The 23,483-nt window shown below is 39.1% G+C and overlaps 1 long non-coding RNA gene and 1 other non-coding gene across 3 annotated transcripts in view; both read left to right on the top strand.

Annotated features, from left to right (window-relative positions):
• The window catches only part of LOC116433938 (uncharacterized), a 140,271-nt gene that overhangs the window by 11,664 nt on the left and 105,124 nt on the right, over positions 1-23,483 (top strand). The window lies entirely within an intron of this gene.
• LOC116434070 (5S ribosomal RNA) lies at positions 2,733-2,852 on the top strand. The gene has a single exon (XR_012998113.1). It is a non-coding gene; the product is annotated as a 5S ribosomal RNA (ribosomal RNA).

Genomic DNA, 23,483 nt, shown 5'->3' with positions numbered 1-23,483 from the left:
ACACGTACAGTGAGTCACAGCCAAAATCGTACATCACGTATACCAATACGTTTCGTCTCGTGAAAAAGTTCAGGAAGGATATGGGGGAAAAAATATCATGAATCTATATTGTAAATGTATCTATATTTATTATATAGTAGTATTAAAAGGAACAAAGTTGTCTAAATATAAAAAAAACAAAGTTACTATGATTCAGTCTGGAAAACGTCTCACAGCTAAAATCGTACAGTATATACAGTGGATCACAAAATTATTCGCTCAGTCGATAGTGCGGTGAAGATAAATGAAGTAACCATATAACGAAGAACTTTTTCAGATTCCTTTTAATGGATACACATTATTTACAGTTCAGTGTAACAAAATGGTATAAAAAAGTGTAAAGTTTTGATTTATAATTGCAAAAAAAAAACGAATTGTGACAAATATCTACACTTTTTCACGCCACAAAATTATTCACTCATTTCATAATAATTACTGTTTTAATTATTATCTTAATAAAATTAATATTTAGTGGGATACCCCTTCTGTTTTATAACTTCTGCTAGCCTTTTTAGCATTGATCTCACTATTTTCTGTAAATAATTAACATCAATGTTTTGCCATTCCTCTTGTAATCTGTTTTGTAGTTCAGTTTTATTTTTAATTGAATGTTTACGTATTTTAGTGTCTAGTATATTCCACACCATCTCGATAGGATTTAAATCCGGCGACTGAGGTGGAGTTTTCATTACTTTCGGGCAATTGTATAGCAACCATTCTTGCACTACGTTATCTTGATAAAAGTGGAAAAGGTCTAAGATCCCCATCTTTTGAGCACTTTCCTTTAAATTTTCTTTTAAAATATTTAAATACATTGTTTTGTCTATTATGTTTAATAATTTCCAAATTACCCACTCCATGATAACTAATGCATCCCCAAACCATTATATTGCCGCCTCCGTGCTTAACAGTACTGCATAAGTTCTTCGGATCCAACTCGGTGTTTGGTTTTCGCGAAACTTTTTGCGGGCCATCGGAACCCCAAATATTGAATTTGCTTTCGTCGTAAAAGATGACATTTTGCCAAAATTCAAGAGGCTTCGAAATATAGTTTTTCGCGAATTCTATTCTTTTTTTTCTGTTCATTTCACTTATATAAGGCTTTTTCCTTGCTGCGCGGCGGTTGTACCTATTCTTTCGCAGTGTTCTTCTAACTGTTTCATGGGAAACTTATTTTTCAGAAAAGCCTTGAAGGAGTGAATTGATTTGGGGAGCACTTATTTTTGGATCTTCTTTAACTTTTCTCACTATAAATCGCTCTTCCGCGGAATTTAATAATTTTTTCCTACCGCGGCCTGTTTTATTTTCTACTCGTCCTTCTTCTTTGTATCGTTTTATAACGTATCGCACTGTAGAATAATTTTTGCAAACAATTTCCGCAATATCCCTAATGGATTTTCCATTTTTCCAATGAAAAATGATGATTTTTCTAACTTCCAGATTTGTTTCTTTACTTTTTCTACCCATAATATTGAATTGTTGAAATAAGAAATTACAAATCAAGATCAATGCTTTTTAGTCACTTGTCTACGTTATACTGACTACTTGTAGCGAAAAGCATAAACAAATGCCCACCAAAGCCAGATTGATAGCATTTGTTTTAGTTGGTTCGCAACATGGGCGAATAATTTTGTGACGTGAAAAAGTGTAGATATTTGTTACAATTCGTTCTCTTTGCAATTATAAATCAAAACTTTATACTTTTTTATACCATTTTGTTACACTGAACTGTAAATAATGTATATCCATTAAAAGAAATCTGAAAAAGTTCTTCGTTGTAGGGTTACTTCATTTATCTTCACCGCACTATCGACTGAGCGAATAATTTTGTGACCCACTGTATGTGCTGTGCCAATACTTTTGTCCACCCATAAAATGTTCAAAAAATATATCTTCGCTATTATTTTGTGTATTATTTTATTTATATTGTTACTTTTGTCGTGTAATAAACTGGGATAGATAATAAATAAATATGTCCAAAAGTTTTTTGTTTAAATCAATTTGTTTAATAGTTATAAGCATTTGTATCATAAAAATCTTGCTGTGCCAATACTTTTGTCCAGCACTGTATATGCATATACCCCATTTCGTTGGCTTGTTCGGATTATAGGTGATAAATGCTATTCTGCCTTTAAATTTTACAACAGACAGCGACTGCTTTATACGGTATGAAGTATTGTCTAAACTTAGCATCTATATATTCTAAATAATTGATAACTTTTTGGATACAAGTTCTTATCGTCACATTCCTTTGCGTGGGTTTCTTCAAATGTAGCATCCAAAATATTTGCATAAATCTGGCCCTACTGAATGTTTCCGGAAAGAAAGGAATTCTACTATTGGAAGCAGTAGACCAGTATTCTTGAATATTTGGCAGTTAAATCAATCCCATATTTAGGATAACGGCGATGAAAGCTAAAAATTCTTTTTTAGTAATGTCGTGCCATTTGTGCCAAGTTGATTTCCGTGAAAGTTGTTTCTTTCTAATTTCTTCCTTGGCATAATTGTTCGTTTCTTTTATTATGCTGTCTACTAATTCATCTGTAAAATATAAAGTAAAATAGTCTGTGGGTACTTTTATATTACTCGGTACTTGTGGTCCGGTCGTTTGGTGATGCACATTAAAATTTATTGTTGCTGGAAGAATACTGTACTCAGTAGAGTGTGTTTCTAATCAGACGCACATAGAATCAGCCAACGATCATACCACGCTGTAAAATACCGGTTCTCGTCCGATCACCGAAGTCAAGCAGCATCGGGCACGGTTAGTACTTGGATGGGTGACCGCTTGGGAATACCGTGTGTTGTTGGCTCTTTTTTTTTAGGCGAGTCAGTGGCCATGGTGATTTGGTTCCAGACTCGTAGTGCGAAAGGCCGGGTTCGATTTCCGGTGAGGTCAATTTCTTTCTTGGTATAATTGTTCGTTTCTTTTATTATGCTGTCTACTAATTCATCTGTAAAATATAATGTAAAATAATCTATGAATTCTTTTACATTATTTGGTAGTTGTAGTCCGGCTATTTCGTGATGTAAGTCAAAATTTATCGTTGCCGGAGGAATGCCTGATTCAGTGACGTCTTTCCACTCTTCACTTGACGATACGTTGTCATTTAGCGGTGTGTCTTCTTCCGTATCACTTTCATCGCTATCGCTATTTATGCGATCTCTTCGTCGCCTTGGTTGGACGATATCACTATCATCGCTATCGTTTTCTTCTACATTTAGTCTTTCTAACATATCTGTATAAATGTTTATCCGGAGCTCATCTTCACTACTACTTGTGTCATGAGACTCATTCGTGTTTGAACGTTTTACCATTGTTCTAATAAAAAAATGAATAAATACATGGGTTGAAAATTTCTAATTGTTATTACTAACTCACAAAATGATATTTACCAAAAGAACTTATTTATTAAGAGAAGAATCGCTTTTCCGATTTTCTCACTTGTTAGATCTATCTATACTGCTCGACGCTTCAAACCAGACTGACCTCAGCTTTGAAAATCTTTTCCTCCAGTTTTAAACTTGTTTATTTATATTTATAAATCTCACTATACAGTGCGAGGTATGCTCGCATACCGATCTTTCTTCTACAAACTCTCCTTATCGCTCTTTTCAAGTGGCGCCGAGAAGTGCTCGGACCGTCGTGAGCACGCTTCTCACGTTCTCTTCTGACACAAAACCCGCTGATATTTGTTTTATATACCTTAATAATTTTACTATATTTTGATTTGATTTCTTGTGCCATTTCAAGAGAAAACTTCAGAGAAACATGCATGTCTCAAAAAGTTGCGCTGCAATAACTTAATTCTCCGTAATCATTAATTTCGTTTCATGATACAAAAGGTTTGGTTTGTCCCCCAATTTTCATAGTCGTGTGAGGTGTTATTATTACGCATGGAGTTTTTGATTGAAATATATGTGTGGTTCTGATATAGTTACATGAGTTGCTGTTCTACAAATATATGTTTAGTGTTACGGTAGTTTCTGGGCTTATGAGATATCTATTAGAATTTCCTAAAGAAGTGTAAAAAACATCGTTAATTAGAAAAATGCTGAATTTACAATCTTTTATTAATCTATCTTGATATACTGAGGTTTTACAATCGTCGGGGCTGTTGTGATTAAGTCTGGTTCGTTCGCAGATGTAGTGACCGTAGTGCAAGATACAATTTTATGTTAAATATTCTCGAGGTACAGATATGTATTCTAGTTTCTTAGTGAACATGATATTGTTGTCTAACACTAAGCCCGCGAAAGTAGATCCGTGTTTTTGGAGCAAAGGGTATAACTGGTGTATAGTCCAATCATTGTCTTCCACCAATGGGATTTCGAGGTGGTAAATTAGAATATTTCCTCTGGTCAAAATGTGGATTTTACTGATACTAATAAGTTCCGATAGGTTTTTTTCATTAATCCTTTCAGTCCTGGATTTTTTCTGATGTCCAGAAAAATTTTTTTTGTACTGTATATTATTTATTACTATCTCAGATACTTCTATACTAAATTTTGTTCAATTTGCTACTCATGTGACAAAACCAGAGAGGTGGTGGCAATTGCCACCACTGGGCGTAGATGACATAAATTTAGAGACACTAATATTTCGCAAGTTATCTTTATTTGTTACACAGCTATTGTGAATTCATATGAAAACATTTGAAGCAGTTTCTATGTTTGTTGATGCAGAGTGATACTTGACATTTTTCACACTTGATGGGGGTACGACCTCCACGCGTCTCTCAACTTGCAGCGTTGTCCATGTCCATCTACACTGCCGCTCATGGAAGTATGGACACTTATGAATTAAAAGAAAAAGTAAATACAAAAATTACTTAATACAAAATAATTTTACTTTTGATCAATTTTTTAATGGATAAACGTAAAATTAAGTACTAATGCATAAATAATGAAATAACATTCAAACAGAAACGAATTATATACTTTTAAAGTTAAATTTTCTTTTCATCAAAAAATCCTCCTTCGGCACGTATTACAGCTTTAGTTAATCGGGACATTCGTCGTATTAATTTTTTTATTTGTTCATCCGGTATATTCCTCCATGCCTCTTGTCACATCGTCCAGAGTTGGGTTTTCGAAGTGAGACACTCTTTTCTAATGTTTCTATCCAGTTCGTCCCACAGTAGTTCAATAGGGTTACGATCTGGGCTTTGAGGTGGCCAGACCATTTGTTTCAAAATTTTTTTCTTTTCTTGGTCCACAATGTAACTTTTGCGAAGGCGAGACGTGTGTTTAGGGTCGTTGTCTTGCATAATAACGAAAGACGGATCGATCAATCTTAATTCTTCATAATCTTCTTTCTTCATAATCCCATCAATTTTTATTAAATCGCCTATACCACCAAATGAAAAACATCCCCACAGTAAAACAGAGCCACCTTCGTGCTTTATTGTGGATACGACACAGTCTGGGAGCATTTTTTCTGCCTTGGAACGCTGTACAAAAACCCTTCGCTTTTTGGCCAAAGACTTCAAATTTGGATTCGTCAGTCCGGAGCACATTTTTCCATTGATGCTCTTCTATCCAATTACGATGGTCTTTTGCCCATTGAAGTAGTTTGAACCGATTTCCACGTCGTAGTAATGGTTTTTTTATCGCTATGCGACCATGAAGATCAGCCCCCTGAAGACGGCGTTTAATTGTACTAACGGCAATCGGTTTCTCACGACCCCGATTGAATTCCGCAGTAATTTCAGGAGCCGTCATTTTTCTATTTCGCTTACTCATAAGTATAATTTGTATGTCGTCGGCGTTAGAAGTTGATCTAGAAGAACCAGGCCGAATACAGCCTTGGAGACTCTCAGTGCCTTTATAGGGACGAATAGTCAGATAGACAGTTGATTTACAAATTTTCAATTTTTCACTAATGTTACGAACTGAATATCCTTCTCGATGAAGTGTAAGGATGACCGAACGTGTTTCCATACTTGGAGGTTTTCCACAAACCATTTTGTTTATTAAAACAGTTTTAAGGGTCGTTTTACAGAACTTTTTACAAAACGCTTTAACTTATGAGAATCTAATACTAGCGTGAAATATTTAATACGACTTTCTTAAAACGTAAACAGTCCTTCTACTACTACATACAGTGCCAAGTGTCATGTAAACAAATAGCGAAGGACGAACGGCTTCCAACTAATCACAAAGACGCAAACTATTTTCTTTCGGTTGGATTCGAACGTAAGATAAGGAGAGAAAAACGTTTTTTTTTTTTGGAATAAATATATGTAGATCTTCAGAAAATTATATACTAGTAACATATTATATGATAAATAGATAGAGGGATGGCGATATAAACATATTTTATACAAACCATAAATAATTATGTATCAAGAAAAACTTTTTAACGAAGTGTCGTCCATACTTCCATGAGCGGCAGTGTATATGGGCTGGCCAATGACCAATACTGTCGAATCTCATATGAATCACAGGAAGTAATTACGGATTCAGACGCTTCTTCTTGGGATTATTTGTGGAGAGAGGGCTAGAAGCCGAAGGTTGGCCGCGTTTTAGAGTACTGATAGTAGAACAACCTGAGAAGGCCAATCCTTCCACAATTGACATGGTAAACTGCAACAAGTCGTTGTGAAATTCATTCCCTTTTATTCTGTTGTAACGTGTATATTCTAGCCACGAATTACACACTGCTAGATTGAAGTAGTGAAATATAACTCTGAGCATCCATTTGCGAGATCGTATGATGGTAAGGTACAGAGCTATAAGAAAATCACTCTTGTTCACACCATCCATTGAAGCATTATGTTGGGATGTTCGGAAAATAATTCCGTTCTTTTTCTTTTTTTTGTGAAAATGAAAGACAATTTTCGTATAATGAACAAATATTTTATTAAATTATATATTGGCCATTCTGGTGCAATACCTTTTGCCATCTTTCTGGTAGTAGCATGATTCCAGCTCATAAAATTTTTAGTCTTTGCTGGCAAAAAACTGATTGAGGTGGTTTTTGACCTTCTCATTTGAAGTGAATGTTTTACCATCTAAAAAATTTTGCAGTGACCGGAACAAATAATAATCCGAAGGTGTCAGATCTGGAGAATATGGTGGGTGTGGCATTGTATACCATTCAAGCTGTAAAAGCTTTTGGCGAGTGACCAAACTTGTAATCTCGCATTATCTTGGTGGAACACTACACCTTTTCTGTTAATTAATTGTGGCCTTTTCTGTTGAAGTGCATCATTCAGTTTGTCCAGCTGATGACAGTAGACTTCCGAATTAATTGTTGTGTTATCCGGTAAAAGCGCAAAAAAAAGAACGATTCCTTTAAAATCCCACCAAACAGACAGCATCACCTTTTTTTGATGGATATTGGCTTTGGAAATGCTTTTAGCTGGTTCATCTTTTTTACTCCATGATTTCTTGCGTTTGACATTGTTATATACAACCCATTTTTCGTCCGCCGTAATGATGCGCTTCAAAAATGGATCATTTTCGTGACGTTTGAGAAGCAAATCACAGACGTCAACGCGACGACACAAATTTCTCTCCGTGAGAACATGGGGAATCCATGTATCAGGCTTCGAGGTTAAAACCAGGCCTTTCAAGTGGTCATAAACATTTGAATTTGATAAATTTAACCTCTCACCGATCTCACGTGTTGTTATTCGCCGGTTTGCATCAACTAATGCCTTTATCGTGTCTTTGTCAGCTTCAACCGGTCTTCCAGAACGTGGACATCTTCGACATCAAAATTGTCGGATCGAAATTTTGCAATCTAGTTCTGGCACTGGCGTACTGTCAACACATCTTCTCCATAAACATCGGTTAATTTCTTTCTGGTTTGAACAGCATTTTTACCTTTTGGTATCGAAAAAATATTTTATTCACCTACCTGTTCAAAACTTTTATTATTATAATCCTATCCATGTATGTAGTATTAGGCTTAATATTGTCCACCTAATGTCGATAAGTATTTCTCATCTTTTAATTTTTGTATATTTCGTCTTATTTGCCTTTTGATTGTGTGTGTGTGTGTGTGTGTGTGTGTGTGTGTGTGTGTGTGTGTGTGTGTGTATCCTGTATTGTTGTATCTTTTATATTTTTCTGTTTTATGTATTTTTGTACTATTTGAATTTTGTATAGCTTTATATGTTACATTTTGTATTTTTTTATATGGTTAAGCCTTTTAGGAAATAGTTATTTTTTATTAATATTGAACATGCACAAAATCGAATTAATGTAAATAAAAAAAATCGAAAAATATTTCTTTCCCACGGGGAATCGAAATCTGCTCTACAGAGTACAATTCCAGGACATTACCCTCGCTTTTTTTTTGCTTTTTAAAATTGTTTATTTAGGGCTTTTAAATAAATATTACAGGATAACTTAACTTTAAATAAACAAAAAGTAATATACGGTTACAGATTATAATTTTAGACTTATACGGTTAAGGCACCCAAATCAGTCTTATTCGGGACGGGTTTCATTTTACGAGGAGTGACTCTGATTCACCCTTCGTTTGTACTTATTTTTTTTTCAGGTACGTTGCTATTACAGGTATACAGAAACTTACTTATTTTAATAATGCTCCCTAAAATGCCCTCATTAAAAAGGGAACTAGCATATGTATTTGCAGCTTATAAAATACGAGTGAAGAAAGAGGGAGTGATAGAAATAGTGAGGTATATACAATGTAAGGAGGAAGGGAGTGAGAGAGAGAGGGAAATAACTTACGTCTATCTTATGAACTATGGTTACATTTTTAACAAAGAATTACTAAATCTGTGTGGAGACTATTTACAAAATTTACAATCATTTGGTTTGGTTCATATTTACTTAAGCTATATTGCACATTAAAATTAGCGTTATGGGGGTTTATATCGGTCAGCTAGCCACCAGTATCTCTTACAGTCAGTTTTCATTCCTTGTGATTCTACCTGGTCCCTTTGCGGAATGTCTGTATTATATACAAGTCTTTGGAGGTTGAGATTCACTTCTTTAAGGGGGGATTGGTAGGTAATAGCTTTTTTTGACATATGTCTGGGAGTGTGGTACAACAATCCAAGTGTGGCACTGCGTTACTATTTTGAATGTATCCATTTTTATCCAGAAATATAAACGCTTCTGGTGGGATGAAGCCTGAGTTTAGCGAATTTCTAATGTAATTTTCACCGGGGAAGGCGATCGGGAAGATAAGGCTATTATTTTGTATTTCTGAAACTCTGGCAAGATAGTTCCTAACTAATTTTATAATGAAGTTATCTATTCTGTTTATATTCGCTCGGTTGTATATTATGGAATTCCTAATATATTTTTTAAAATTCGAACTTTCTGACCTGTACATGCCCACGCATGCTCTGAGGCATCATCTTTCGAATACCCTGAATCGTTCCATTAGAGATGATCCCGTGTTGTACCACATCTCACAACCATAAGTCATTATTGGTCTTATTAATGCCTGGTAGCAGATTATTTTTACTTTTGTGTTTAGTTTTCTTGAATGGAATATTCGTGCATTTGCTGCAAATGCTTTTTTGGCTTTGCCCAGTTGTGTTAAGGGATGAACATTTAATAAGAATCTATTGTCCAGTAACATTCCGAGATATTTGACTGCTGTTTTGTTTATGATGGGTTTCTCACCTCTTTCAACTCCTACAAGTTCAAAGTTTTTGTGATATTTCTGAATGGAATAGGAAGCCGATTTACATGATGGTCTGAATAGTATGGACTCACATTTGTCTGTGTTGACTTTGAACTTCCAGGCCTTGTAATAATTAAATATTTTTTTGATTGCAATCTGAAGAGTAGCTTGGACTTTTTTGGGTGAATTATCTGCTCTATAAACAATAAGGTCGTCAGCGTATGCTAGCAATGAGCAGGATGTGTTATCGGGACCGAAAAGTTTTAATATGTCGCTTGTGTAAATATTAAATAGGATTGGGGAGTTTATTGTTCCTTGCTGTAATCCGTTATTGATTTGGAACTTAATTTGTGAAATTTCTTTCCCTAAGCTGGTCTGAATCATCGATCAATCAATTTTGGCCGAATCAATCGTCGCTAATCATGTTCTTTATTATTTTAATTAGCGTTAATGAGAACCCTTTTTTTTTAGTTTATAAATGAGACCGTGTAGCCACACGGTATCAAACGCTTTTTCCAAATCTACCAGGCAAGCACCAACGCATTTGTGGCCATTCAGTGCCCAGCAGACATTTGATGCGAGTTTGTTAATTGCATGTATTGTGAAGTGGTGTCTACGAAAACCATATTGATTCTCCGGAATTATTTCTTTTATTCGGCATTCTTCTAATATAGCGTCGTTTATTATTCTTTCATGTACCTTACCGATGTTTGATAATAAGCTGATAGGTCTATAACTAGAAGGATTAGATTTATCTTTTCCTTTTTTCAGGATGGCTATGGTTTTTGCGTTTTTCCACTCTACCGGAAAATGAGTGGTTTAACACGTTATTAAATAATATTGTATACAGGAGAATTGTGTTTCTTGGTAGGTTTTTCAAGGCAATATTAGGAATGTTGTCGTTTCCAGCCGATTTTTTACTATTCAAGCATCTGAATTTCTTTTCGACTTTGTAGAGATTTGTGAGGTGCATTGAGGATTCGTCGGTTGGTAGCGGGATAACTGTTGAATTATTATGATTAAATGTGCATAATGTTGCTGATGATTTTGACACTAGTTCAGTGTTAATTTTACAGTATTCTCTTTCGATTATATTTCTAAATTTGGGGTTATTAATTTCCGCGTTTTGATCGTTGACTTTGGAATAGTAGGCTCCTAGTAAGTTTAATTTTTCGATATTGTTTTTTACCCAAAAATTATCGTTTCCGTCTATGTGGAGGGTTTTTGGATCTATGTTGGCCCCGTATAGTAGATCTGTATCCTCTGCGCTTATTTTAAGTGCCGGGATAGTTAATGGTTCTTTTTTTCTAAAAATTGAGTTGATGTCGGGGAACATTTTATGGGATTGTTTGGGATTTATTTTGTTGATTCTATTGAACCAGTAATTATTGACCTCTTTGTCAATCTCCTTTTTTATTTTTCTCCTTAATGCTTTGATCCTGCTGTTTATAATATGTATTGAATGTCTAATGTGGGGGCCGGCTGCCTTCGTTCTGCGAATACTGCGAATTGTTGCTATTGCCTGTGCTTCCTCCTTTTGTAGTTGTTTAATTTTTTTGTTGAGATATTTATCTGTTGAATTAGCTGTTTGAAATTTTGGTACTGTTTGCTCTATTGTTTCTAGAATTTTAATTTTTATATCATTTAGGTGTTGATCTAGTTGTTTTATTGAGAGATTAGTATTGGATGGTATATCTGGATTGTATTTGCTTAGGATATTTTTGAATTTTTTCCAGTTAGTTTTAGCAAAATTGAATCTGTGTTCATTTTGAATGTCACGTAAGGCTAGTCTCTGGTCTGAGATATTAATGACTGCTGCGATAGCCTCGTGGTCACTCGTGAATGGAATTGTTTCTAGTTTTTTATGAGCTGCATTTTGGAAATTTATTCTTGCATCGGCTAGAAAAAGATCTATAAACGATCCATTTTTTTTATATGATGGAAATTCCGAGTGGAGCAGGTTTATTCTGTATGTTACATCATTTTCGTCGATCCAGTTTTTTAGAGTATTTCCTCTATTACTGTTTGAGGAATTAGACCAAGATGTGTGTCTCGCATTAAAGTCGCCTGCTATAATATAGTATTTCGACGTTGAACTCAAGTTTAATTCCGTGAATAACTTATCCATTTCGTTTTTAAATTGGGTACTGTTGCTTTTCCTTGCGTAAAAAGCTACTATAATTAATTCGTGGTTACCGGCCAAACTTGTTTTAATCTTAGTTGTTTCAAGTGTTTTGTATTGTTGCGTAGAGTCGATTATAGAGTGATCTATTTTTTTGTTAATTAAAATTGCTGTACCTCCTCCCCCGCTATCTAGACGGTCGTTTCTGATACAGACATAATCTTTAAAGAATAGTGTATGTTTCTTGTTTAATTTTGTTTCGTTTAACAAAACTCTGTCAAGCTTCTTTTTATTAATTAAGGTTGTTAGGGCTATTCTTTTGCTATTGCTTACTATTGAATTTACGTTTAATGATGGAATTTTTAATTTGAGTGGTTCTGAGTGAATGTTAATGTTGGTAGCCATTGAGAAAGACTTCTATTAGGTGATTTATTTGGTTACCTATTTTTTCAATTTTTTGTGAGAGTGCTGCTCCTACTATTTTTTCTAATTTTTCGGTTCTATCAGTTAAGTTACGTGGTTGCGACTTGAGTGGTGGGATGAACTCGATTGGGTATTCAATTTGGGGGTGGGGGTGGCTGGTTAAAGCTATACTAGTGGTGTTATCGTTTAAATCTGATTTTTGCTTAGTGTTTTTTAGTATCGCGGCGTATGGTGTACCTGATTTTACAGATGCCGGGTTGGTAATAATGCGGGGACTATTGCTTTTATTCAATGTTTTATGTAGTGATATGTTTTCCTTGAATTCTTTATATTTGGGACAGCCCCTGTATGATGCTGGGTGTCCGAAACATCTGCAGTTAACACAATATGCTTTTGGGTGTTCATTTTCGTCGGAGATATGGTTTGTTTTGCACTCGCCCGGGTTATGGTGTTCTGCGCATTTTACACAACGATAATCTAGATTGCAATTAGTAGCCGAATGACCATATCTTTGGCATCTTCTGCATTGCGTTAAGTTTGTTTTCTTTCATTTTTCCCATTTTATTAGGCGATGGTGGACATATTTGATATCGTTTAGTTTTGATAGGTCACTGTTAGCTGAGATTTGAGTTAGGAAAAAGGGCAGATCTCTGTTTTCTTTTATTGATTTTGCTGTTTTGAATTTGTTGACTTTAATAAATTCGATTTGTTCATTTGACATAGATTGAAGTTCTTCTAAAATTTCATTTTCGTTATAAGAGTGTGGGAGGCCTTTTAGTAGAAAATTATGATTTTTTTCGCTTTTCGGTGTGAATGTATAAAAATTAGTTTCTGCGTTGGCAAGAATTTCTTTTACTCTATTAAAATCATTATGAGAGTGTAACTGTATTATGTGCTTTGCTTTGTTTAAGCGCTTGATATGGAAAGATGTTTCTTTCATATTGTTATTTAATAATTTTACTGACTCTTTGGGGTCCTGGAACATTACGTTTATGGGTGGTGGTTTTTTGAGCGTTGTTGTATTACTTGTCATATCTAAATTATTAATTTCGGTGTGCATTTTGAATTTTCTTGAGGTTGACGGAGTACTGTTACTTCCGGGTCCTGCTGAGTCTAGTGGCTTCTTACTTGGGGCCGGTTGGGTACTTGCGTAAATGCTACGGTCTTGGTTGGTCATGTGTGCGGGCTGGGTACCTGTCTTCTGTCTTCCTTCTTTATTGTTTAATGGGGGGTTTGTCCCTCGCTGCGAAGTTGGTGTTGGCTTCTTGCGTGTCACTGTTGTGAATATTTCTTTTCTGGCGTCCTCTTTGTCTTGGATTTTAGACTTTTCCTCAGGTTCCGTATCCATTGAATTCTCGTTCGCAGAGTTTTTGCCGGCCTTCTCGATTAATGTTTTCTGCGAGGTGGCTCCATACAATTGCTTTTGCAAGCTGCTGATCATCTCTTGTTGTGCAATAGCTTGTTGGTTTAATTTCTCATTTTGGGCTTTTAATTCTTCTATCAATTGGCGTATGTCTGTTAATACCTTTGCATTTTCTTCTTCATTTCGTTTGGTTGTGGTTTCATTTTTCGGCATTTTTGGATCAGCCATCGGGATATGTGAATTTTTTCTCTTTCCTATGCCGGAAAGATTTTTACTGACACTTTCTATAGCGTTGAGGTTTAGTGAGCCACTTTTTTCCATATTTATTAACTTCTTTATTACTTCGTTAGGTATTACTTTTACTTTCTCTTGCTCCATGTTGATATGATCATGTTGCGTTTCTTCAATATTTTCGGTTTCTCGTCGGGAGTCCCCGCAGCGCCCCTTTGGCGGGAAATTTAAATCTGCCACTGTACTGTATATTTTTTTGTTACTTCCCGCTTATGCAGAATATTTATAAAGTAAATTATGCGTTTCACTGATTTTTTGTCACCACTTGCCCCGCGTTTGTCGTATTTTTGCTGCACTTCGGTTACGGTCATTAACACAGGTATTAGGCACGTCTTACCTGGACGACCACTTATGACCAACTGGAACATTACCCTCGCGCCACTATTCAACTTTGTGATTGTTCTGATTAATACTGTACTTATTGACGTGACAAATTTTTAATAACGAATATCTAAAAAGCTATTGAGTTATCTGCCCATATAACGGTATATATTCATAAAGGGGAGAATCAAATCTACCAATATGCAGTTTCAACGACAGCGGTGACACGAAGGCTTTGCACTCTCCTTGTGAGTGCAAGATAGCCGCGCCCGTATATACTTCACGCGATGGAGCTGTGAAACTTAAATGAATTTGAATCAAAAACTTTTAAAAAATATTTTAATTAATACATATGATTAGAAAAAATTCTATATAAGTAATAATAATATTGTAGTATCTAGAATATTTAGTTTAGGTTAAAGTATTGTAGGATGAATGGTTTGTTGTGCGTGCATAAGGGCGACCGGGTCGTATTGCGACTGACCGGCACTGGGATGTTTGGAAAATAGTGTGACTGCGTTTAGAAAATCTCGAGTGGCTGAAGGAATACGAGGAAGAGTGCCTGGAATTAAGCGACTGGACCGTGAGAAAAGCGTGTACGTGACTGCGTGAGTTTTGACTATGGACGAAAGATGCGAGTGAGAAGGATGCAGCGAGACTTTGTGAGCGAACTTTGCGTAATCGACGAGCGAGCATTGAGTGATCTGTAAAGATCTTGCGTCTTGTCCGGGATAGTTCCTTCAATATTGGGGACTCTCCCGAGACAATTCCTACAATATTTTTTTTCCCATGGTAATTTGTCGCCTTCGCGATAAAACTTCCTTACTTAAATCATGAAAGTAATAACTCGGGCGTTTATACTTTTTTCAATTTTTCGAACTGTTTATTATACGTTGTACAGTTCGAACACTTATTTTTGCGCTAGGTTCTACTGCTATTTGCAGCGTTGTTAATGCAGAAATGGAAGCGTTTTTCAATATTGCGCGTCTCTCTCGGGAAGTTTATTTATTTATTTATTTATTTAGTATACGAGCTTCAACCCTTTGGTACACAAAAAACAATAAACTACAAAGAGACAGAAAAGTCGTAGGAGGCCAGAAATCGCATGGTATTATTTCTAAAAGTAATAAGGGAGGAAGAAAAATTGAGAGAACAGTAAAATCTATTGACATTACTAAAAATTCTAAAATTCAGAGATGACCGAGATGTATTTGAATAAAATTTGGGTAAGATCTCAGGACAGCAAGAGGGACCATTTAATATTTTAAAAGCAAAGATAAGATCAAATAATATTCTACGCTGTTCAAGAGATAAAATGGTAACACTTTGCCGGCCGCTCATTTCTCGCATCGCCATTACGCTGCCGCCGGCGAGATTCACGCAGGTTCTACTACTCGCCAACGGCGATATTTCCGCAATTGTTCGCAACATAGTCAGTTGCAATATAATTATTATTAAAGAAGGCATTAAGATAACTGTTACACAATTTTCAATCCACAATCTTATATTTTTTAATTAGTACTAAAACATTTTATTTACAAAATTATCTCATAGGGTTCATAGTTCTTTTTAGTATGATAAAATTCAAAACATTTTCCTACATGCAGAGGAACGTTACAGGAAGAACACATATATGCAGTGGAACTTCTTTTCTTGGCAGCAGAAGGTATTTCGTTGCCCAGAAGTTGGGCATGCCGCACCTCGAGATCATACTCATATCGGCATATGACATAGTCATAACGAGAAGCCTGATGGGCTTCCACTTCCCTGGCGGAACCCTCGCCAGGGGAGCACCGTACAGCCGGCGCCTGTACGATGCCTGTGTTTGGAATAACCTCTCCTTCACCCGCAGGATCATCAGAAGAGAAGACCGCCCCTCGCGGGGCGCGACTCACTTAGCCGCCCTGTCCAGGACGTTACCAGCGGGGACAGCTGAGTCGCATTTGGTCTCTAACGGGCTTACAGGGTAAGCTTCTGTAAGAGTTTTGATCGCAACAAGTTGCGATCACACCCTCTCGACACATAACTTCCGTGAGGTCGTTATGCCCGCGCCGTCGTTCGGGTGGAGTTTCACCATCTTTCGGTACTTTAGTCCCCGTAGTCTGTCTTCGAGACTAGGGTCTCTATTGCCTTCTTGTAGGCGGGACATCATCCGTTCTGGATGAGTGTCTATGTGGACGCTTGGCCCTCTTGCAATTTTTGCAAGAGGGTGCTTTCTCTTTATTTGGACACTCTTTGAAGCAGTGTCCCTCTTCGGCACAATGCCCGCAGGTGTTTGCCTTTGCCCAGCAGTGTTTGGCTATATGGCCAAACGCCTGGCAACGGAAACACTTGCCTGCCACGACGTAGTCACGTACGCGGCAGGCGTGCCCGCCGAGGAACAATCTGCCTCTGCTCATTATTGCTTCCCTTGTTTTGGGTGATGTTTCAACCACCCAATTTTTGCCCTTTGCTGTTTTAAACAGCGGCTTTATGTCATCTGTCGCCAAGTCGTCGTTTTGCGACTTGAGAGCTGCAAGCAGCTCTTCCTTCGTCTGGTCCGGTACGTTGTACAGGACCAGCTTTGGCTTTTTCTTTGTAGGGACTGTCACCTTCAGTCCCTTTTCATTGGCTTTCCTGCTCTTAATGAGCTTCTGGAGGTCATCCTTTGTCGCCGTTTCGATGAGGATGCCTCCCTTGTTAATGTTTCTTATAGCTTTGACCCTCAACTTATCCCGGTTGGGGTCAAAGCATTTTTGCAAAGCAACTTTAGTTGCTTTGCTGTCCGTGTTGCCTTCGTCATTTAGGTAGACGGTGACGACGTGTCTCACCGTTCCCTTTGGCTTCGCCGTTACATTTTGTTTGACCACAGTCGCGTACGACTGGGCCACAGCCTTCTTTGGCTTTTCAGTCATTTTTGGTGTTACTTTTGAGGCCTTTGGCCTTGCTTTGGCGTATGCACTCGCCTTTTCGTTTTCCAAGGCTTGTATCCGCCTTTCGGCATCCACAAGTTTCTTGAACATTTCTGTTATCACTTGTTCCTTTTCCTCTGTAAGGGTTTGGATCCGCCTTTCGGCTTCTTCCAGCGCCTTACATTTTTCTTCGACTTCTGTCGTGTATTCCCTTGCAATGAAGGTTTTGTATTTAAACTCTTCAATGTCGGGAGCAGGGCCTATTATAGCCTGAAGCTGATCCTGCACTATCTTGCACTGTACGAACAGTACACCAGGTGGCGACAGATCGTCCTCAGGCTTCCTGGTAGATTGTTCTACCTTCTTAGTGTCTTTGTTCTGCCTCTTCCTCTGCGAGGCAGTTTTTCTTTCAGAACCGTATTCCGAATCGGAACCTTCCGGCCTCTCTATTCGTCTCTTCTGGCGTGATATCTTTAGGGTATCACCCGGCTTTGCTTTGGCGGCAATGAGGGGGGGTGAAGCCCCCTCTCCAGCCATCCAAGCATCTTCTTTTTCAATGAGGGCCTTTTGCACCTCAACCACCGACAACTTCTTTGTTTGTTTATTTTTATTAGATTTGACCATAGTTGATCCCACGAGTAGGGACGAAATGAAGTCGCCCTCCCGGGTGACGCCCTTTCCAGGAGGAAAGGCTAAATACAACGAGGTTCGCCAGGTGCCTCGAGGTTGGCCGCTAACGGTTGGTGCACCCACCAACCACAGACCATCGCAAGGATGGCCCGCACCCCTTCGCCGCGCACCATAACTTAAGGTTTCGGATTTATTAGAGAGGTTTATCTCCTCGCGGCCTGGCCGGTTAAGGCAAGCCCCCCGACCGGTTATGCTTCGCGTACCACCGGGTGGATGTCCCCGGTGGGTCGTTGCTAGACATACCGGCTACGGTATTTGACGACTCCGCGGTCCGTACGGTATAAATACCGCCCGACTCGCAGGAGAGTCGCGTCAGAGCCTCGTTGGCAAACTCGAAAGTTTCCCAGGGTACACCACATGGAGGGGAGAGGTTGGCTGTATCTGAATGAAGCTGTGAACCTGTATACCCCTTTTCTTGGCAGCAGTGCAGATTTTACAAGCCTTTCTTTCGCGGGTTTTACCACTAATACGTGTTATGCTATGCTTCCTCATGTTCGCGGTAAGCCTGTCTGGTGGATCATACCTAGGCGATCTTTTATTACATTGAGCAGCCGACCCTGATTCTTGCTCCTCTTCATTCCCATCAATCTACGTTAATGCAAGATTTAGTAAAAATTATTTTATAGTTCTGTCGCGGCTAGTAAGACGTATTTTTATGTAGCTTTGTAATTCTTAGAAATATCTGTAAACACTTTGCGTTGAAGAACGCCTCCTGATGTAAACAATAATACACTATACGTAAGAAGGGGCAATTGTTTTTTTTTTTAATACGAAATTACATGGTTTCAACGCGGCGATAAACGCTTCCGTCGTCATGTCGCTGACAACCTCGAGATGGACGGCCTTGGTAGCAAAACAAACAAAAACGGCAACGCGTAAACCTTCACACGAGCCCGGTTTCGATGTTTTTTCTCCTTGACGGAAAACGGTCCACAATAATCAATGCCGCAATTGTGGAAGGGTCGAGACTGGGTGACACAGGTAATGGGTAGACGACCCATTACATATTCCGTGCTCGGTGGACTGACGCGAAGCAACGGATGCATTGGCGTATAATTTTGCGCACCGAGTTTTTGCCGTCGATGGGCCAGTACCGTTGTCGTACATTGTGTAGTGTCGTGTTCAGTCCTGTATGATGGTGGTCGATATGAGTTTGTCGAATGATCAGTTCAGTGATGTAATGTCCCTTGGGTAGTAGTATCGGATGTTTCTGTTCGAATGGTAGGTCGGAGTTATGTAGGCGGCCTTCGACGCGAAGTATCCCCTTTTTGTCGCGGAACGGGTGTAACGGGAGCAACTTACTTTTGGGACTGAGTCCGCGCTCAGTGTCAAGGCGGTGTAGGTCAGTCGCGAACGCGGAAGCCTGCACAAGTAAAACAACACGTTCGTTAGCGCGGCGAATCTCCTCAACTAACAGTGGTCCGTTCGCGCGATAGTCCTTCTTGAACCTTAGACAGTAGGCCACGATTCGCTGAAGCCTCTTTATGCACGAAAACCGTTGCAAGATTCCGTCGTCTTGGACGACGGACGTGGCGAGGCACATCACCGGTCGCGATTCCGGTACCTCCGTGGAGGAAGGCGCAAATTTTGACTCAGGCCACCTCGAACGGTCCGCGTGAAACTAAGTCTGCCGGATTGTCATTCGAGCGTACGTGATTCCATGCGGCAATGTCAGTCCTTTTTTGTATTTCTGCCACGCGATTGGCTACAAATGTTTTTAATGTGTTTGGTTCTTTTTGTAACCAATTTAACGTAAGTGCGTCGCGTACGGTCGTGTAAAGTGAAGCGAGGAGGACGGCACCGCATAGTTCTAGACGAGCGAGAGTGGCGGTCTTTAATGGTGCCACTCGAGATTTTGCGCACAACAATTGAGTTTTTATGTTTTCCGAGGAATCTATTGTACGGATATAAATACAAGCTCCATAGGCTCGCTCGCTCGCGTCGCAGAACCCATGAAGCTCGATACGTCTAGCCGCGCGCTGAGACACGTGTCGTTCAAACCGAACATGTTCCAACCGCGGCAATTCTTTAACGTACGTGGTTCACTCCGTGTGAAAAAGAGCTGGGAGTGATTCGTCCCAGTCCAACTGCATTTGCCAGAATCGCTGTGACGGTGACCGGCGCGAGCAATCCCAAGGGGTCGAAAATTTTTGCGATCACGGAGAGAATGTTGCGTTTCGTGACCCTTTGGTTATGGTCCGAGTCGACTACATAAATAATGTTATCGCGGCGCGAGTCCCACGACATGCCGAGGGTTTTTATCATTGTGTCGCCAAAAACCTTCGGGTGAATTTGCGAAGTGGAGAATCTGCCGAGAAGTCGTGGATGGTTGGACACCCATTGTCTGATGTTGAGTCCGCCGCGTTTTAATAATTCGAGCATTTGATTGCGAATGTTCAATGCTTCGGCGTATGTATTTGCTCCCGTTATGAGGTCGTCCACGTACAAGTCGCGTCGAAGAACTTCTGCCGCCACGGGATAGTCGTTTTGTTCGTCTTGCGCGAGTTGATGCAAACACCGGATCGCGAGGTACGGAGCTGAGGTCAAACCGAATGTGACCGTGTTTAATGTGTATGTCTTGACGTTGTTTTGGTCGTCTCGCCACAAGATGCGTTGATACGGACGATCTTCAGGACGTATGAGAAACTGGCGGTACATTTTCTCAATATCACCTGTTATGACGTATGCATGCATGCGAAATCGCAAAAGCAACGCCAACAGATCGTCCTGAATCGTCGGTCCGGTGATCAAGGCATCGTTGAGGGAAACTCCACTGTTCGACTTCGCGGAACCGTCAAACACTACGCGGACCTTCGTGGTTTCGCTCGACTCTTTCAGGACCGCGTGATGAGGCAGGTAGAAACCGTACGTGTCGGGGGTTTCCTCCTGGCTCATGTGCCCTAAGTCAAGGTATTCCTTCATGACGTTGGAATACTCGCGTTTGAGCGACGAGTCCCTTTTCAGTTTCCGCTCGAGTGCTGTTAAACGGTTTAGGGCGCGCGATCGCGATTCCGCGATGTCTCGTTTCTTTTCGTTAAAAGGTAACGCTACGACGTAACGGCCGGTGCCGTCGCGTGCAACGTTATCCTTGAAATGTTCTTCGCATTCCCGTTCCTCCGAAGTCAAATGTTGAACATGAGGACCGTCCTCCAATTCCCAGAATTTTCTTAAGTCGAAATGTAGACTCGTAAGGAAAGTCTGGGCCTTGATTCGAGATTTCGCGGTCGGAACGCTCCCCCCGATGATCCACCCGAACTGTGTTTTCTGGAGAATCATGTCCGGTCCGTTTCGGGGGGAGAGACTTCGTTGCATGTCCACGGTTCCCGGACGATGGAACTGCGGATCCGTGAGTTTGATGTTCGGAGGAATGGGAATGTTCGCGCGGTCGATTTGTTGATCCGGTGTTGGACCCGAGATTTTCGGAATTGTGTAGAATGTTAACACACGCTGATAGTTCGCCATTCTAGATTTTATTGTCGTCGTGATTAGTTTCGTGGCTACCGTGCTCATTTGATTGAGCGCTTCAATGCGTTCGTCGCGCTCTTTTGAGCAGGTAGTTTTAATTTTGCGGCGAGATTGTCGGTAATGAAATTGGCGGTGGAGCACGTGTCTATCAGCTTGCGACATTCTACTGTCATTCCGTAGCGGTCGAGAACGTTGACGACTGCCGTGGCTCGATCGTGTTTGCGCCCGTGTCATAAACCAGAGCCGTGTATCGACGTGCCGCGGTCCTCGGTATCCATAAGGGTCCCTTGTTCCGCGACGGAACACTGACTGGATGAATCGTGAGAAGTGACGAAGTCTCGTCTCGTCATCGACGTCGACACCTCGTGTTGGTCTCAGAATATGTTGTCTTCCTTGTTTTAAACCAATCGGCGCATCTTTTCCATTTTTTGGCTAACGCCCTTCGCTCAGCCCATTTTCGAGCGGCGGTGATGGCAATGTGTATGTGTGTCGGGGGATGGGGAGGGGGGTATGTTCTCGAGAGTTCGCTGGCTTGCGGAGATTTCCTGCAGGTCGAAACTTGTCTATCAGCACTGGTGTCCATATGTTTGGACGACCCTTAGGAAATACCGAATTTATGACCTGGTCGGTTAGTAAGACGACTGAGACAAAATTCTATGCCTATTGTATGCACTGCACGTTAACTAACAGAAATGTTTTCTGGCGCGACGATAAGTATGTCGGCTAAAGTAAATACGACTCAAGAGTAGTAAAAAAAGAATGAACACTAAACGAAACTGTCTGTCCCGTCCATGTCATAACGAACTTTCGAGAATATTTGTAAGGGTCTTCCTTATCGGACGGAACACTAACCAACCATTATTAGTTTTAATTGACTTTTCCTTTAGTCTATCGTTGAACTCTACAGCTTTTTCAGGTAACATGGGCCCAGATATCGGTATGCCTTTATCTCTGTGTTGACGAAACCATTGGAGGACATCATCATTTACACTTTTATTTTTTGGATTCGTTAAGCTTTTCCTACTAATACTACACTGCGGTGCATGACTATACCACCGCCTAAATTTTTACCTGTTTCAGAATTCAGATTGAAATTGCGAAAAAATTAATTGTAAAAGTTGAAAGGGTATGCAAAATAATAAACATTAAATTAATTTTTATTTAAATTCTTTTGTACAAAACGATACAATTAAAAGTATGAATTTTCACTGTTGCACAACTATAGCACCACACCAATAAAATCAATCATAAACGATTTTAATAACTTGTAGGATCACCCCTTTTTGTAATCAGCTCAAAAACTCTATCTGGTACACTATCAATGCGTTTCCGAAAGATATCTCTGCTGATTTTCTTACGTATTTCGATTGTAGTGTGTTTTAAATTATCAAACGTTTCCATATTGCCGATTTTCTGCGTAAACGTTCCTCACAATTGTCCCCATAATTATGAAAGTGGTCTGAGTCATATATTTCTTGTTTCGAGATATTTAATGAATTGCATTTGAATAAATTAAAAAAATTTTTTATATTATGCAACATTTTAATTTAGAATTTTATTAGTCTTGATTAATGGAAACTTATTATGAATATGAAATGTTGTGTGAATTTCATACGAAAATGTTTTTAAAGTTTGAATTGACTTAGAATAAAATATTAGATTATATTACGGTGTATTATAGTATTCGGCATCTTTGACATTCCTATTTCCATTTTTAAACTTTTTAAACCATCTATGACGTTTGTTTAGTTTCAGAACATCCCTGTAAATATCGGTAATTTTTTTCACTGCATCGTTTGGTTTCATTCCTTGATCGAACAAAAATAACATACAATGACGTAAGTGTGCTTCTTCTATTATTGGCCTTGACATCTTTCCTCCTTGGCAGAACAAAAACTTTTTAATCGAAAAATAAAATTTACAACCGAGCTTGAACGTTATAACAAAACTTCCGTGTTTGCGGGGCCGTGTCTCGACAGAAACTGACTGTGAATGAGCTCATCGAAGAAATTTTGATTACTTTTCGGCCCCCCCCCCTAATATTTTCGCGGAACATGTGTATCCTTGGGTGGAGCACAGTTTGAATAATTTTATACCATACTTATGCGATTTAGTTGGTATATATTGCCTGAATACTAGTCGTCATCACTAGTCCTCCAAAGGAACCATTGTCTCGTCGACTACAATATCTTGGCCTGGTGAAAAGACTTTTTGATAATTGTCTGTCAATATATGTATTAGTGGTAAAACTTTTCAAAGTCT

Source organism: Nomia melanderi, chromosome 2 (assembly GCF_051020985.1).
Source record: "Nomia melanderi isolate GNS246 chromosome 2, iyNomMela1, whole genome shotgun sequence".
In the NCBI taxonomy this organism is placed as follows: Eukaryota; Metazoa; Arthropoda; class Insecta; order Hymenoptera; family Halictidae; genus Nomia; species Nomia melanderi.
Note: the sequence above shows the minus strand (reverse complement) of the source record. Positions and strands in the feature narration are given on the sequence as shown.